This window comes from Urocitellus parryii, chromosome 13 (assembly GCF_045843805.1).
Source record: "Urocitellus parryii isolate mUroPar1 chromosome 13, mUroPar1.hap1, whole genome shotgun sequence".
Classification (NCBI taxonomy): Eukaryota; Metazoa; Chordata; class Mammalia; order Rodentia; family Sciuridae; genus Urocitellus; species Urocitellus parryii.
Genome location: NC_135543.1, coordinates 66,043,851 through 66,059,083, shown reverse-complemented (window position 1 = coordinate 66,059,083; position 15,233 = coordinate 66,043,851). Strand labels below are relative to the sequence as shown.

At 41.2% G+C, this 15,233-nt stretch overlaps 1 long non-coding RNA gene across 1 annotated transcript in view; it reads left to right on the top strand.

The window, feature by feature from the left end:
* The window catches only part of LOC144250013 (uncharacterized), a 50,570-nt gene extending 36,335 nt beyond the window's left edge, over positions 1-14,235 (top strand). Inside the window, exon 3 of the long non-coding RNA XR_013342382.1 lies at positions 14,215-14,235. This is a non-coding gene — a long non-coding RNA (uncharacterized LOC144250013). The remainder of the gene's footprint in view (positions 1-14,214) is intronic.
* The last annotated feature ends 998 nt before the right edge of the window (positions 14,236-15,233 follow it).

The window sequence follows — 15,233 nt, the reverse complement described above, 5'->3', positions numbered from 1 at the left end:
ACCCTTGTCATTTATGGAGTACTATTTTAATTGTTTTGTTTTTGTCTGGGGCTGGGGATCAAACTCAGGACCTCATACATGCTAAGCTAGTGCTCTACTACTGAGTTACATTCACGGCTCTACGGTATGTTATCTTAATATATACAACTATGTTATAATTATAGGCATCTCTTCAATTCAATCATATGAGCTCCTGGAATGCAGATATCAAGGCTTTGCATATGCCTCCAGCTCAGTGAAAATCTTGTTAGAGAGGATAACAACTTTGAAGCTAAACCATCCAAATTATAGTGATAAAATGAATGTAATTGCTTCTGTGGGCAGTTAAGTTGCTCTATCACTGTAAGCTTCCAAGTGAGGGTTTTTGGGAAATCCTTTACCTACCTTAATTACCATTTTCAACAACAGTCATGATTTGCTAATAAATAGGACCCAGGTCTATTGTTATTCTTTTTACCAATTCCTTTATTTATTTATTTATTTTGCAAATTGTTCTTTTAAAGAACATCCATTTAATACCATGGAGTTATAATTTATATAGAATTATATAGAAGAATTTAAAAGAATTAAGAATTAAAACACCACCGAAAAGTGATAGGACCAGGCTGAACACAGAATTTCCTGGCATAACGAGCACAAGTGCTTCTTGTCTTTAGGAACTGCCCTGCTATCTCCTTTGGAGCCAGGCGAGAGAGGCCTTGCCCTGAGCCTGACAGCCCATCCCATTTCAGAGCCCACGCACCTGCAGTGCTCTGTCCCAGGCTCAGTGCTGGCACTGAAGACCTGTGGCCCTGAGCATTCACTCTCGCCTGGAACACTGTTCACCAAGGGAGGGGATTACCCATCTCTTGACCTATTTTCTCAAAATACAAGGCACCTGCAAGGAAGGCTGCTCCAGCCTGGAGCCAGGAGGAAGGGCTGTGTTCCCACCTCTGCAGTGCTGTGAAGGGGCAGCAGGTGTTGTGGAACAAAGCCTCTTCCTCTTTTCCCATGTGACGAAGAAGATGTGCATCTCTCCATCAACCAGGTGGTCCAGATGGTGTGGGCCCTGGGGAAAGAGGAGGAAGGTGAAAGAGAAGGAGAAGGCCGAGGAAGAGGCTGGGAAGGAGGCCTCAGAAGTGAAGGATCTAGCTGCCCTGGCTTTAGGGAACCTTGCTGGCCAGCATGTGTCTGCCTCCATCTTGATGTACTGACTGCAGAGGGAATGACCAGAGAGCCAGTGTTTTGAGATGATTCTTAGTGGCAATCTCACATTTTGCTTGGAATAAATCAGAAACTTCCACAATCAGGCATATTTTTAATGTTTGTCATTCCCCAAAGATTTGATCAGCCTGAAGTCCAGAGTTTGGTGTTTAGATTCATGCTGTGGTGTGATACTTGGGTCCCCAGCTATTGAGTCCCAGGGTGCGGGTGCCATCAGAAGTTGAAGCTGCATACAGGGACCCCATCTCCAGAGGTAGCCTGGGGCCTAGTAGGACAAGCTGGTGCCTGTTGCTTGTGCCTTGCCATCTCTCTTGCTGCTCTGTTTCTCGGGAGTAGAATGAGGACCACGAGGGTCCCAGTGCTCACACAGAGCTGGGCAGATGTTTCTGTGCATCTTCAGAGCCTGGGAGAAGAATGAAACAAACAGCCCTGCTCAGCTCTGAAGAGGAGACTTCGATTCATCTGTGGGCTTTTATTCCTAAACAGTGGTAAACAGATCTGTCCATACACATTTTCAGATTCGTATTTGTATAGCTAGTAAGGCAAGTGACCACGGTCTCTCAGGGACCCAGCAAAGCAGCATCTGTCCCTGACAGCATGTCAACGTCTTGTGTGGGTCTCCCATTGTGTGTTTACGAGAGCCAGCTCTTCTTGTTTTACCTTAGATTGTCACCAAATTCTTTAACCCATTGACTAGTATAGAATTTTTTCACATAACAGTCGGCCTAACTTGTAAAATCTAATGTAAGTCGTGCTGCGAGAGACGCTAATGAAGGCCCTGAAGTTGTCGTGTTTTGTGTTTAGGTAATTTACTGTACTTTTGCTCCCCTTCACTGAAACAGGGGTACCAGAGCAGAGTCACTGTGTTTCCAGTGCCAGGCCTGGGCCAGAGTGGGGCTTTGTGGCCTCAGGCCCTCCACATATGCTGCCTTCTTCCAGCACAGTTGGGGCTCGGCAGCACCTACCCCACAATGAGGCCGATTCCCTTAGAACAGGCAGGCTGGAGGCGATGCTCCTTCCTGGTCCCTGAGGAATGAGGATGTGGTCATGTGGTGGACACTGGATAATGGCATCCTGAGGGTCTTTCAGAATGATGACACCCTTACACACTCAGGGCTTGCCCACCTGGCTCTGGGTGGAGCAGGTTGGCCACCATGGGCTCAGCTTGCAGAGCTCTTTCCTGAGAGGTCAGGAGCCTCTTAGCCCCTGGCAGCATGGTTAGGGGGAAGCGCCCAGAGACTAGGCTGGGGCTTGGTGTCCTGAAGGCTCACCTCCACCTTCCCACTTGGCTGTGTGTCATATTGGTCTTTTATTTCTTTATTTTTAACTGATACATAGTAATTGTATATATTCAGGGGTCCAGCGTGATAATTTGTATACAATGTGTAATGATCAAACAAGGGTGATTAGCACTTACATTCCCTTAAACACTTACCATCTCTTTGTGTTAAGAAGCTTTGAACTCCTCTCTTCTAGTTCTTTATAAGGTATATAATAAGTTGTGTTAAACTGTAGTCACCCTACTGTACCACAGAACCCAAGAACTTATTCCTTCTGTTGAACTGTAATTTGGTACTTGATATCCAACTTCCTCTATCCAATCCCTTCTCCCTCCTCTCCCTAGCATCTGGTGACACTATTCTACTCTTGTTTTAGTCAGCTTTTTCGACATTGTGACTAAAAGACCCACCAGAACAAATGTAGAGGAGGGAAAGTTTATTTGGGGGTTCACGGTTTTAGAGGTCTCAATCCATAGACAGCAGACTCCATTCCTTGGGGTTCAAGATGAGGTTGAACATCATGGAGGAAGAGCGTGGCAGAGGGAATCACCTCACATGATGATCAGGAGGCAGACAGAGAATCCACTCTCCATATACAAAATATATACCCCATAGCCACGCTCTAATGAACCACTTCCTCCAGCCATACCCCACCTGCCTCCAGTTACCGCTCAGTTAATCCCTTCAGGGATCAATTCATTGATTAGGTTAAGGTTCTCATAACCCAATCGTTTCTTCTTCCTACCTTCTTACATTGTCTCACACGAGAGTTTTTGGGGGACATCTCACATCCAAACCATAATAACTCTCTCCTTCTGTGAAACCCACCCTTTTAAGGCTGACTTAGCTACCAGTAAGAGTGTCCTTTCAGGGGGACTCCAAACATAGGAATTTGGAAGACACAGGAATAGAGCATATAGAGTGGTCAAATTCACCATAAAGAGAAGGAGCACACACAAACGATATCATCTCAATTATTTGAAACTGTTTTTTCTTGGCCATTAATGAAGAAACTTGACAAAACAGAAATAAGATTAGGCATTATCAAACATGAACCTTTATAAAGGAGCACTTATGCTACAGATTGGATCTTGAATGTCCTCCAAAGATCTGTGTGTTAAAGGCTTGGTCCCTGGCCTGTGGTACTATTGGGGTGTATGTGTGTGGAACCTTAGGAGGTGGGGCCTAGTGGAAGTAAGGCCACAGGAAGTTAGGCCATTCCAGGGTGACTTTATGGGGATCTTGGAACCCCAGCCCCTTCCTCCCTCTCTCTTTGCTTCCTGACTGCCAAGAGGTAAACAGGCCCCTTTCACCAATTGCTCCCACTCTGATGTACTATGTGACCACAGGCCCAAAGCAATAAGGTCAAGTTACCACGGATGGAAACCTCTGAAACTGTGAGCCAAATAAACCTTTCCTACTTTGAAGTTAATTAGCTATTTAGTATCAGCACAGAAATCTGACTAACATATGTTGAGTTCAAAGGGTCTTTTTATTTCAATGATTTAAATGACTTGTTTTAGCTGCTTAATTCATATTGATGAATCTTCTTAATTTAGTATCCTGGTTTTCAGTGATCAAAGTGTACTTACTTTTGAGAACAAGTGGGTGATTGCAAAATGTATCCCTGCTGATGAGGGAAGTCTTTCCCGTGGGCAGCACGTTGGGTCCGTCCACTGTGCCCAGCTCTTGTCCTCATTCTTACTGCCTCTGCTAGCTGCTGCTGCCATCCCCACCCTCGGCTGTTGGTGCAGAAAAGCTAGTTGCTGAGGGAAGCTGCTCTCTGTCCCCTCCACTCTGCACTCTGCTCTGGTGGGTCTGTGGTATCACTTCAGAGAGTAGGCTTGCCCCTCCAGACGGGCAGGGGCTTAGTGGGTGTTTTAGTCAGCTCTGTCTCTGCTGTGACTGAAAGGCCCGACCAGAACAATCATAGAGGAGGAAAAGTGTATTTGAGGGCTCACGGTTTCAGAGGTCTTAGTCCATAGAAGGCCAGCTCTATTCCTAGGGCCTCGAGGTGAGGCTGGACATTATGGCTGAAGAGTGTGGCTGAGGGAAGCAGCTCACGTGATGATCAGAAGGCAGAGAGAGTTTCCACTTGCCAGATACAAAATGTATACCCCCGGCCAAGCTTCCAGTGACCCACCTCCTCCAACCACACCCCACCTGCCTTCAGTCCCCACTCAGTTAATCCCATCAGGTGATTGATTCAATGATTGGATTAAGGCTTTTGTGACCCAGTGGTTTTTTTCCTCTGAATTTCCTTTCATTGTCTCACATATGAGCTTTTGGGGGATACCTCACACCCAAACCATAACATTGAGGGTAGAAAGTTCTAGTGGATATCTTTTTCAGTTTTAGTGTTGTCCACCATGATCTGATCTAGGCTTTCTCTTCCTCATCACTTTGTTTTTACCACACTGGACCTTATCTTAGGTAAAATTAGGATCCAGATGAAGGTGAAGAAATGGTGGATCTTAAAATAAGAGTTTTGTGATAAGATTTTTTTAAAAGGCAGCTATTTTAATGATCCAGCCTTTATAACTGCCCAAGTCTTGTGTTCCCAGCCTTCATTGGCTTTTTGGTAGCTGGGATGTCAACTCCTGTTGAAAATGAACCTGGATTTCTCAGCATGGGAATTCAGTATTTCCTCCTCTTCTCTACCCAGGTGCCCATCTTTTATGTAGGGATTCAGGAAATTGGTTTGTGGCTTCCAATAATTTTGGAATATCACACTCCAGGCATTTTAAAAATGAAAGGCATACAATTAAAAAAATACTTCCAGCAATGTTTCTCAAAATGGGCCCCAGGACCAGTAGGGTGGCACTGCTTGGGACTGTGGCAGGGGAACAAGTTCTTCATCTTCATGCATCCTTTGGGGTCCCTCCAGCCTGGGCTGGCTGTAAATATTTTTTGTAAACCTACTTTTCCTCCACTAAAACATCAAATGAACTTTCCTATAATATGTCAAAGTAACATTTCTGAGCCATTTGACATGTAAGAAGTCAACATGGAAACCATGAGAGTGGGTGGAATGTCTGCTTTCGTGCCAGCAGGGTGGGCTCAGCAAGCTAACCAGCCAGGCTGCTGCTGTGAGGTCAAATTCCAGAGGAGCCTTGGCTTCCTTGGGGGTTCCTCAAGCATTGGATCACTTTCTGTGGACTCAATCCCTGGTTCTAGGCCTTTGCCTTTGAGGACACATCTGCAAGGTGAGAAGACCTGTGTCCCCTGAAACAGCAATCCTGCAAGGTGGTGCATGCTGGTGGGGACAACCATCCAAGGAACATATTAGCCGGCTTGAAGGGCACCCACTGAGCCACAGCAAGAACAGAGAGAGCATTGAACCAGGATGAAAATTGATTGTGAACAATAAATAAAAACCAGCAACCGTAGTAATTCTAAAGAAAAGAAAGCCCTGTTTGTTGGATGGTGACTGCACTGGTTTCTTACTTTGAAAATAGGTCATTTGAAAGGGTGAATTGGGTGATTTCCCTGCCTTCTCAACATGCTCTTTGTGGGAGAATGCTAGTCGATCCTGGGGAAATGCAGGGATTCACCAAAAGCCCCTGGTAATGGCTGGTTCTTTTATTTCCCTAATCCACATAATGTTGTGAAAAGGATTGTATAGGAAATTTAAGAGCAACTGCTATGGCTTTAGGAAGAATTTCTAGAAATGGAATTATGGTGTCAAATGAGATAAAGAACTTACAGGTTTTGATTGTTATTTCCAAATTTTAAGGCAAATGATTAAAACAAGATATTCACAGAATAGGTATATGAAAAAATACTCAGCCTAACTAAATGCAAATTAAAACAGTAATTACAGCCTATAATGCACTCATACAATTAAAAAAATGTTTTAAGTTCAATGAAACCTAGTATTGGTGAGAACATGAATGGCCTAGAATGACCCTACACATCATAGCCAGGGATCAACAACCCCATGGACATAGGGTGGGGTCCTGCTCCATCGGTACAACTAGACTCTGGTACCAAGACTGTGCTAGATAAGAACCAGAGGAACCACTCCACAAGCCAACATGAAGAAAGGAAGATTACCACTGACAAGGGCTCAAGATGTAGTTAAGCTCAAACCTGAGTCACACTTACCTTTGAATACAAAAGTTTTTCTGCTTTTGAGGTGCAGTATTCCAAAGTTAAACAAGAAATGCACAAAAACCTTTGTACAAGTGGTTATAGCAGCATTGTTCACAAGAGACTAGAAATTCAAGTGACTCAAATGTTCTCCATTCAGAAAGGTATAAAAATATGTGACATATCTATACAATATAATGTCAGTAGGTCATAAAAAGAAATGAGGTACTGCTTCATGTTCTACAAGGATAAGCCTTGAAAATATGCTATGTGAAAGAAATCAGACCAAAGGCCATATATTTTAAAATTTTTGTTCTTTTTAGATATAGATAACAGTAGAATGTATTTTGACATATTATAAATTTGTTGAGTATAACTTCTCATTCTTGTGGTTGCATATGATGTAGAATTTCACTGGTTATGTATTCATGTATTAACATAGGAAAGTTATGTGCAATTCACTCTACTATCTTTCCTATTCCCATCCTCCCTCTCTTCCCTTCATTTTTTTTGTCTAATCCAGTAAACTTCTATTTTTCCCTCCCACCCCTTATTGTGTGTTAGCATCCTCATATCAGAGAGATCATGTGGCCTTTCGTTTTTGAGGATTGGCTTAGTTTACATAGCATTGTATCTCCAGTTCCACCCATTTACCAGCAAATGTCATAATTTCATTTTTTATTATGGTTGAGTAACATTCCATTGTATATATGTACGACATTTTCTTTATCCATTCATCTGTTGAAGGGCACTTAGGTTGGTTCCATAGCTTAGCTACTATGAGTTGAGCTGTTATAAACATTGATGTGGCTCTGTCACTATAGTATGCTGATTTTAAGTCTTCTGGGTATATGCCAAGGAGTGGGATAACTGGGTCAAATGTTAGTTCCATTCCAAGTTTTCTGAGGAATCTCCATAGTTCTTTCCATAGTGGTTGTACTAATTTGCAGTCCCACCAGCAATATATGAGTTTACTTTCGCCCCCACATCCTCACCAATGTTTATCATTACTTGCGTTCTTGATAATTCCCATTCTGACTGGAGTGAGATGAAATTTCAGGATAATTTTAATTTGCATTTCTCTAAGTGTTAGTGATATTGAACATTTTTTTCATATATTTGTTGACTGACTGTATTACTTCTTCTGTGAAGTGCCTATTTATTTCCTTAGCCCATTTATTGATTGGGTTATTTGTATTTAGTTGTTTATTTATTTATTTATTTATTTTGCTATTGAGGTTTTTGAATCCTTTATAGATCCTGGAGATTAATGCAAAGATTTTGTCCCATTCTTTAGGTAAAGACTACATATTGTATGAACTCACTTATATGAAACATTGGGAATACTGAGATCCATAGAGAGAGAAAGTGCATTAGCATTTGGTAGGGTTGGTGGCACTGGGAAATGACTGTTCATCTAATAGGTATGGGTTTCCATCTGGGGGTGATGAAATATTTTGGAACTAAGCAGGTGATGATTGCACAACCTTGTGAATATAGTAAATGGCACTGAAATGTACACTTTAAAAGATTAATTTTATGATATGTGAATTATATCTCAATAGTTATTTAAATATATGCATATATGTGCATATATATGTAGTCATTTAAAACTTTGAAACCACAGATGAATTAAACAGCACAAACAATTGATTAGATACATTTGAGGAAAGAAATAATGTACTAGAAGACAGATAAGGGGGAAATTGTCCGAAACACACTATAAAGAAATAAAATATGACATTTCATGAGAAATGATGATCAGAAAGATCAGTTGTGACATGATGGTAAGAATTATAAAATAACAGCATAAGGACATTATGGAAGAGATAATATTTTAAAAAAATGCATTTTTGGTGATTTTCAATTTTTATTTTCAGAAAAAAACACCATATCCTATCTTCACTTGTATAATACTCGGATTTACATAATAATTTTTTTCTTATTTAGCAAAGTGTTTTATTCAGAAACTTCTCAGCACCATCTAGTTGACAGAAAGAATGGATGTCACCTTTTTCTGCCCAGTTAACCCCCAATTCAGAGGCAAAAGTTAAACCCTTTGCCTAGAGCTCCCCCTAATGATGACTCTTGAGATTATGATAAGGTTTTGGTTGTTCTTTGCCCAACTCCTCCCTAAGCCTTTACTTAAATGGACTCAGGCAGAGCTGTCTGTGCACAATAGTTCAGAACAACAGGAAGGAGTCAGGTCAGACCCAATCGACCTCCCATTGCTGGGCCACTGGAGGAACATGAAATTACCTTGAAAAAATTGTACTCAGTGACTTCCAGCTACATAGGACAGCAGTTTGTTAGGCAGCTCTGATTTCAGGTAACCCTCCACTACTCTAGGAACACATGGCAACGAAACATTGCATTCACTGAGCAGAGGAAGGCACGTCAACAATGTAAAAGTCACTTTCTTTTGAGAGAGAGAGAGAATTTTTTAATATTTATTTTTCAGTTATCGGTGGACACAACATCTTTATTCTATTTGTATGTGGTGCTAAGGATAGAACCCAGCGCCCCACACATGCCAGGCAAGTGCGCTACTGCTTGAGCCACATCCCCAGTCACTTTCTGAAAGGTAAGTGGTAAATCAGGAGACCTGAGGGAGAACTGATTACAATGGAACATCAGATGCATCCAAGAGGCCCTTTCAGTGAGGACAAGAGGATGCTGCCGTAGGAACGATGAGAAGACTGTTGTTCTTGCCAGTGGAGGTTTAATGGAGTGAAGGAGGGGGAAGTCAGACTACTGTAGACTGGGGACGAATGGAGGTAGGAAGTAGAAAGGGTCGGTCTTTTTCTTTTTTAATTTGCTCTTTTTAGTTATACATGACAGTAGAATGCATTTTGACGTATCATACATACACGGAGCATAACTTCCCATTTTTTGTGGTTGTACATGATATGAGTTATACTGGTTATGTATTCATATATGAATATAGGAATGTTATATCCAATTCATTCTATTGTTTTTCCTATTCCCATCTCCTCTCCCTTCCCTTCATTTCTCTTTGTTTAATCCAATGAACTTCTATTCTTCCTTCACGCCTCCTTATTGTGTATTAGCACCTGCAAATTAGAGATAACACTTGGCCTTTGGTTTTTTGGACTAGCTTATTTTACTCAGCATGATAGTGTTCAGTTCCATCCATTTGCTGGCAAATGCCATAATTTCATTCTTATTTTTTTTAAAAAATTATTTTTTAGTTGTAGTTGGCCACAATACCTTTATTCCATTCATTTATTTTTATGTAGTGCTGAGGATCAAACCCAGGGCCCCATGCATGCTAGGCAAGTGTTCTGCCATTGAGCCACAATCCCAGCCCCTAATTTCATTCTACTTTATGGCTGAGTAATATTTCATTGTGTATATACACCACATTTAGAAGGTGTCAATCTTGACAGCTCTTGCAACACAGTTTGGGAACAAAATGAAGGACTGGGGAATATACATAACCTTTTGGAACATGACAGACAAGAGCTCTAAGAGTTACCTACTCTCTATATCTATATTCACGTAAAGAGAGATAACTCATTTTTGCATATAACGAAAACACCCAACTGAGAGGCAAATGATGTAAGAAAGGGAAAGAAGACTCACATGTGGATCACTTGCCATGTGTCAGGAGTTGTATGGACACATTTCATTCTGTCTTCAGAAGTCAGTGTCATGTCTTATTTCTCCTTTAGAAATGAGGAAAGCAAGGTTCCAAGAGCTCAGTGTGCAGTTTGGTATTAACCATAACTATCAAAAGAGCCTGCACACCCAGGGACAAACACCAAGGTCAGCTTTTTCCATGAGGGTTTTGCCTAAACTGTGAAGGTCACCTTTTTTTGGTGAGCAAATATTATACAAGATGTGTATTACAAAAATCTCATTAATAAGAAGAAAAATAACCTCAGCAGAAGATGGTAATATACTATTAATAGAATAAAAATGAGGCATACCAGAGCCATGTTCTAGGACCTTAGAAATTAGATGGCCTTGGAATAAAATTCACAAATGGATGAGATGCAAATTTGTCATAAAGTGCAGGAGTCACTTCGAGGCCAGAGACATTAAGCACAGGACACAGGGATCTGTTTTGCAAACAAAGCCTGAGATACTCAAGTGGGAAAGTGTTTCAAGGGAAAATATCACATTACCCACCCCAACCCATCCTGGGGCAGAGGATGCTCTGGCTCAGCAAGTGCACTATCTAGTACTGTGGTAGGTGGGGGGGAAGGAAGCAGTGTCCAGCCATTAAGTATGGAATTTCTTTAAAACTCAATTCTTTGGAAATTGAAGGCACCATCAATCCTGAGGAGCTTGATGAATTTATTTTTAATTGAAAACAAATATAAGGTAGAAGAATCTATCAGAGATATCACACTTAATTTTTGTTTTGTGAAACTTTTGTTTGAATTGATCCAAGGTATATAGATGTGTAATGCATGGTGATTTAAAATATATTGCTTTCCATGTGCTGAGTTGGTAAAAAGTCTGAAAAACACAGTTAGTTTTATTCCTTCTACTTGGATACGTGTTCATGAAGTCACCTCACCACACATATCTGCCTACTAGAGAGGAAGATGCTGGACACAGTGAGTCTCATTTCTGTGTGTGTGTGTGTGTGTGTGTGTGTTTGAAGCTCTCTGTGCATCTTGTGCTGCAACTGCACACTGCTCGGTGGCCCCAGCCTTGACTAAAGCTTCCAGCACAAACACATCTGCACATGCTATTCAAACAGAATTTGGGCAGTGATGTCACCAGGATGAGATGTTGACAGTGAGGTGAATGAGAGTGGAGTGTCGGCTGCCTGAGAGCACAGGGGGAAACCAGGGCCAACTATGTTCAACAAAAGGTGCTGGCTTCCATTCTTACCAGTTCTTTCCAGAACTCTTCCATTTCCTTTACCCCATCTCTCTCTGTCATTTTCATCTTGGAAAACAAACAAGCAAACAAAAAACCCTTCTGCTCTCCTAACTTGTCCATTCACATGGAGTTAGGATGGGGCCACTAGGGATTCAGGAACTAGAGGCTGGGATCAGAAACCCCAGAGGGTTTTATTGCTCCACTACTGTCTCTTCTTCACTTTTGGGTTCTTGGACTCTCTCCCATCTGCTTCACTCCCACACTCAGTTCTTCTCCTGACTTCTCTTCTTTTTAGGCTGGTGGAGGAAGAGCTGATTAATTAAAGGCAGACAGAGCAGAGGTATTACAAATAGTGTAGAAGGAATGGCAATAAAGCAGAATATAGAATTTCCTTGTCTACATCGACAAGTTTGGAGTAGGCACTTTACTAGAAAAGTGTGTCCTCAAGTCTAAGGTGCTTTGACTTTTACTTTGTATATACAAATTGTGTAGGCATTAACTATCCTGTGAGTGACAAAATGTTCTCTCCTGTACCAAACTCTTGTTCTGGCTCCTCCAAGCCCTCTTCTGGACTAGTACTGAATCTTAGTGGTCTTAGTTGATTTTCTGTTGCTGTAATTGAATCCCTAGACTAATTTATAAAGAACAAAGGTTTATTTAGTTTATGGTTCTGGAGGCTGGGAAGTCAAATAGGCCAGATCCTTGGTTTCTTCTCCTGAGCATGCTCTTAGACTCTTTACACAGCCAGACTGAGGATTTTCCAGAATTTCCACCTTTCTCTAGATGGCCTCCATTTTAGTAACACATTCTATCTTTAAGTCATCTCCTTGCTCTCTCATTTCGATGTAAGCAATTAACAGTAGCCATACCACAGCCTGATAGCTTTGCTGCATAGAAATGTCTTCCCTCAGATATACTAATTCATCAAGATAAAAACATTCTGAGTTGGGCATGGTCATCTCAGTGGCTCAGGAGGCTGAGGCAGGAGGATTGCAAGTTTGAGGCCAGTCTCAGCACATTAGTGAGTCCCTTAGCAACTCAGTGAGACCCTGACTCTAAATAAGATATAAAAAGGACCAGGATATGACTCAGTGGTTAAATGCCCCTTGGTTCAATCCCTGGTACCAAAAAAAAAAAAGTCCATTTACTTCTGGACAAACTGAGCTTGATTTCATTGCAGTCTTATTCTAAGCATAATAGTATATTAATGATAAAAAATCTGTTGCCAATTTACATAGTGTCTGGCTTTGTTTATCTTTCAAGGTAGATTCTTACTCACATATTTAGAGAGTAGGGAATTACTGCTGGCTAGCTTTGAGAATGTGGATTTCTCCTGTTGTGGAAAGATTCATGCTAAGTGTGTTGAAACCATGGTGCTAAGCATTCCATTGGATCCACAAAATGTCAGTGTTTCCAAGGAAAGGCAGGGTCAGTCAATCAATCACTTCCAAGAACAGGATAGAGGAACAGTGTCTAGCCTGGAACATGGCTGAAATAAATTCTCTTCTCTGAAGCCACTGAGATAAGGTTGTTAATATTTAACAGAGCCCAAGAAAGTCAAATTAGATGGGTCTTATTTTCCACAGTTTTCCATACCACATGGGAGGGAGCATGGAAATGTACTAAGTAGAACAGAAGTGGGTGTTCAGAGGGATGAGTCACAGGAAGGTGTATGGCAGATTCCTAGAAATGAGGAAGGAATGCAGAAATAGATGGAGTGATAGAGAGGTCACTCACTGTACAAAAATCAATTGTATTTCTGTACAGAAGAGGTAAACAGTCAAAAAACGAGACTAAAGAAACAATCCTAGTTACAACAGAATCAAAAGCAAAATACTTAGGAATAATTTTACCAAAAGAAGTGAAAAAATGAATACTAAAAACTGTAACCCACGGCTAGTTTGGGGGAAACCTGTGTGTCATCCCTGAGTCCCTCTCCCTGGCAATGAGGACATCATCTTCTTTGAAGGAAGAAGGGAACTTCATTCTTTCCCCTCTGAGCATTACAAGTGGGCTGGGGTGTATACTCCTCCAAACATATATTTTTTGGGTACAAAACTGAGGCCTACTAAGAGGAGTGACTGTTCATATAGGCATTGGTTCTTCCTACCCAAACCCTGCCAATCATCTTGTATTTAAAGGACTCCCAGACACCAACAGATTTTTTAAGAGATAAATATGGGATTCAATGTCTAAGAGGGAACCTAAAAATTTCAAAGTCTGAAGCAAGTAGGATCTGCAAAGGTTGTCAACTGAAATAACAATCAGTGTGAGATTCTCCAAAGAATAGTGATTTTTTTTTTCCTGGTGTATAATAGAGTATTGCAATGGGAATACCTGTGCAACACTGAACTATGGGTATATTCAGGAGTTTGAGGCAAGAGGAAAGTGATAAAGGCAAAAAGGGAGACATTTACCTAAATTACTTGGGTCAAAATTTGCTGGTTTGGGGACCTGCTGGAGGAGTTGGTGTCAGCTGTTGGTGTAGGTATCTCTGCTTGGCAAGTGTGTCAAGAACATCTCGTCTGAGTTGTTGCCATCTTAAACAATGCTAAAGATAAATTTTTGTTACAGAAATCTGTGTAAATGTGCTAGATGTGCAAAGCACTGAGATGTGTATAGAACAAGAAGAAATCTCTTTTGTGCCTTTAGAAAGATCTTGAGAAAGTACTCATCGCAGGCAGGCAGGCAGGCATGACTCGGACTCACCTTCTTCATAACTTCTAAACCCTTATTTGTGTGGGTCTGAGAAGAATGATTTCATTTTTTGTATCATCAGATTTTATAACATCAAGCTGACTACCCTGAATCTGCAGAAGAGAGCTGGAGGAATTTGAATAGGACAAAGCACATGTTAAGAAAAGAGAAAACCAGGCCTAGGTCTTGAGCAAGAGTGAAGCCTCTCACATCGCTGTCCCCCAACTGCCAAGCTTCTCCACTTTCACATCACCCTGATTCCACCTTCAAGCACATATCAACCTGGTGACCCTGGTGACTCCAGCCAGACACTTCCCTGTCTGAAGAGCAGTTGGTGGTATTGGAAGCTTTGAGAAATCTCTGTACAGAACTTCTTGCCTAATTTGTAGCAGAAACCAAAGAAGAAAAGGCAAAATTCTCCAAAAAGAACAAATGACTACAGATTCTGAGCAGATAATTATCAGATACCAGAGTGTAAACTGATTGGTACAAGGATTATGGACTGCACACACTCTATGACCCTGATATTTAACTTCTTCTACCGGAGAATTTCCAATTCAATAATATAATTCATTGAAAACCCACTCATTAGAGAGTGAGAACACTTCTTTAATGAGCTCAGACAGAGCTAACGTTAATTTCTTATTTGTTAACCATTTAATTTTTTTTTTTTTAGTTATAGATGGGCACAATACCTTTATTTATTTTTATGTGGTGCTGAGAACTGAACTCAGTGGGTGCTTAACACGTGCAAGGCAAGGGCTCTATCACTGAGCCTCAATCCCAGTCCCCTTTTTAACGAATTTAAAGTAAAATGTAGACATGACTTTTAAAGCTTTCGAATGCACATGTAAAAGAAGACGTCGATTTAATAATCGCAATACGCTTAAACAAAATAAAAAAAGTTAAAGCCAATTTTTAACATCACGGACTTCTTTGCCTACATTCGAATTTCTCCATTTGTTCCACAACCAACCAGCTTCTCAAACTAGGATTCAATCAGGAAGTTCCTGAGGCCAGTGCAGGTACATCCGGGTCTCCGGGTACCCGGACTCACCGCAGAGAAAACTAACATTCCCTCCGCGGGTTTCCCAAGGGCAG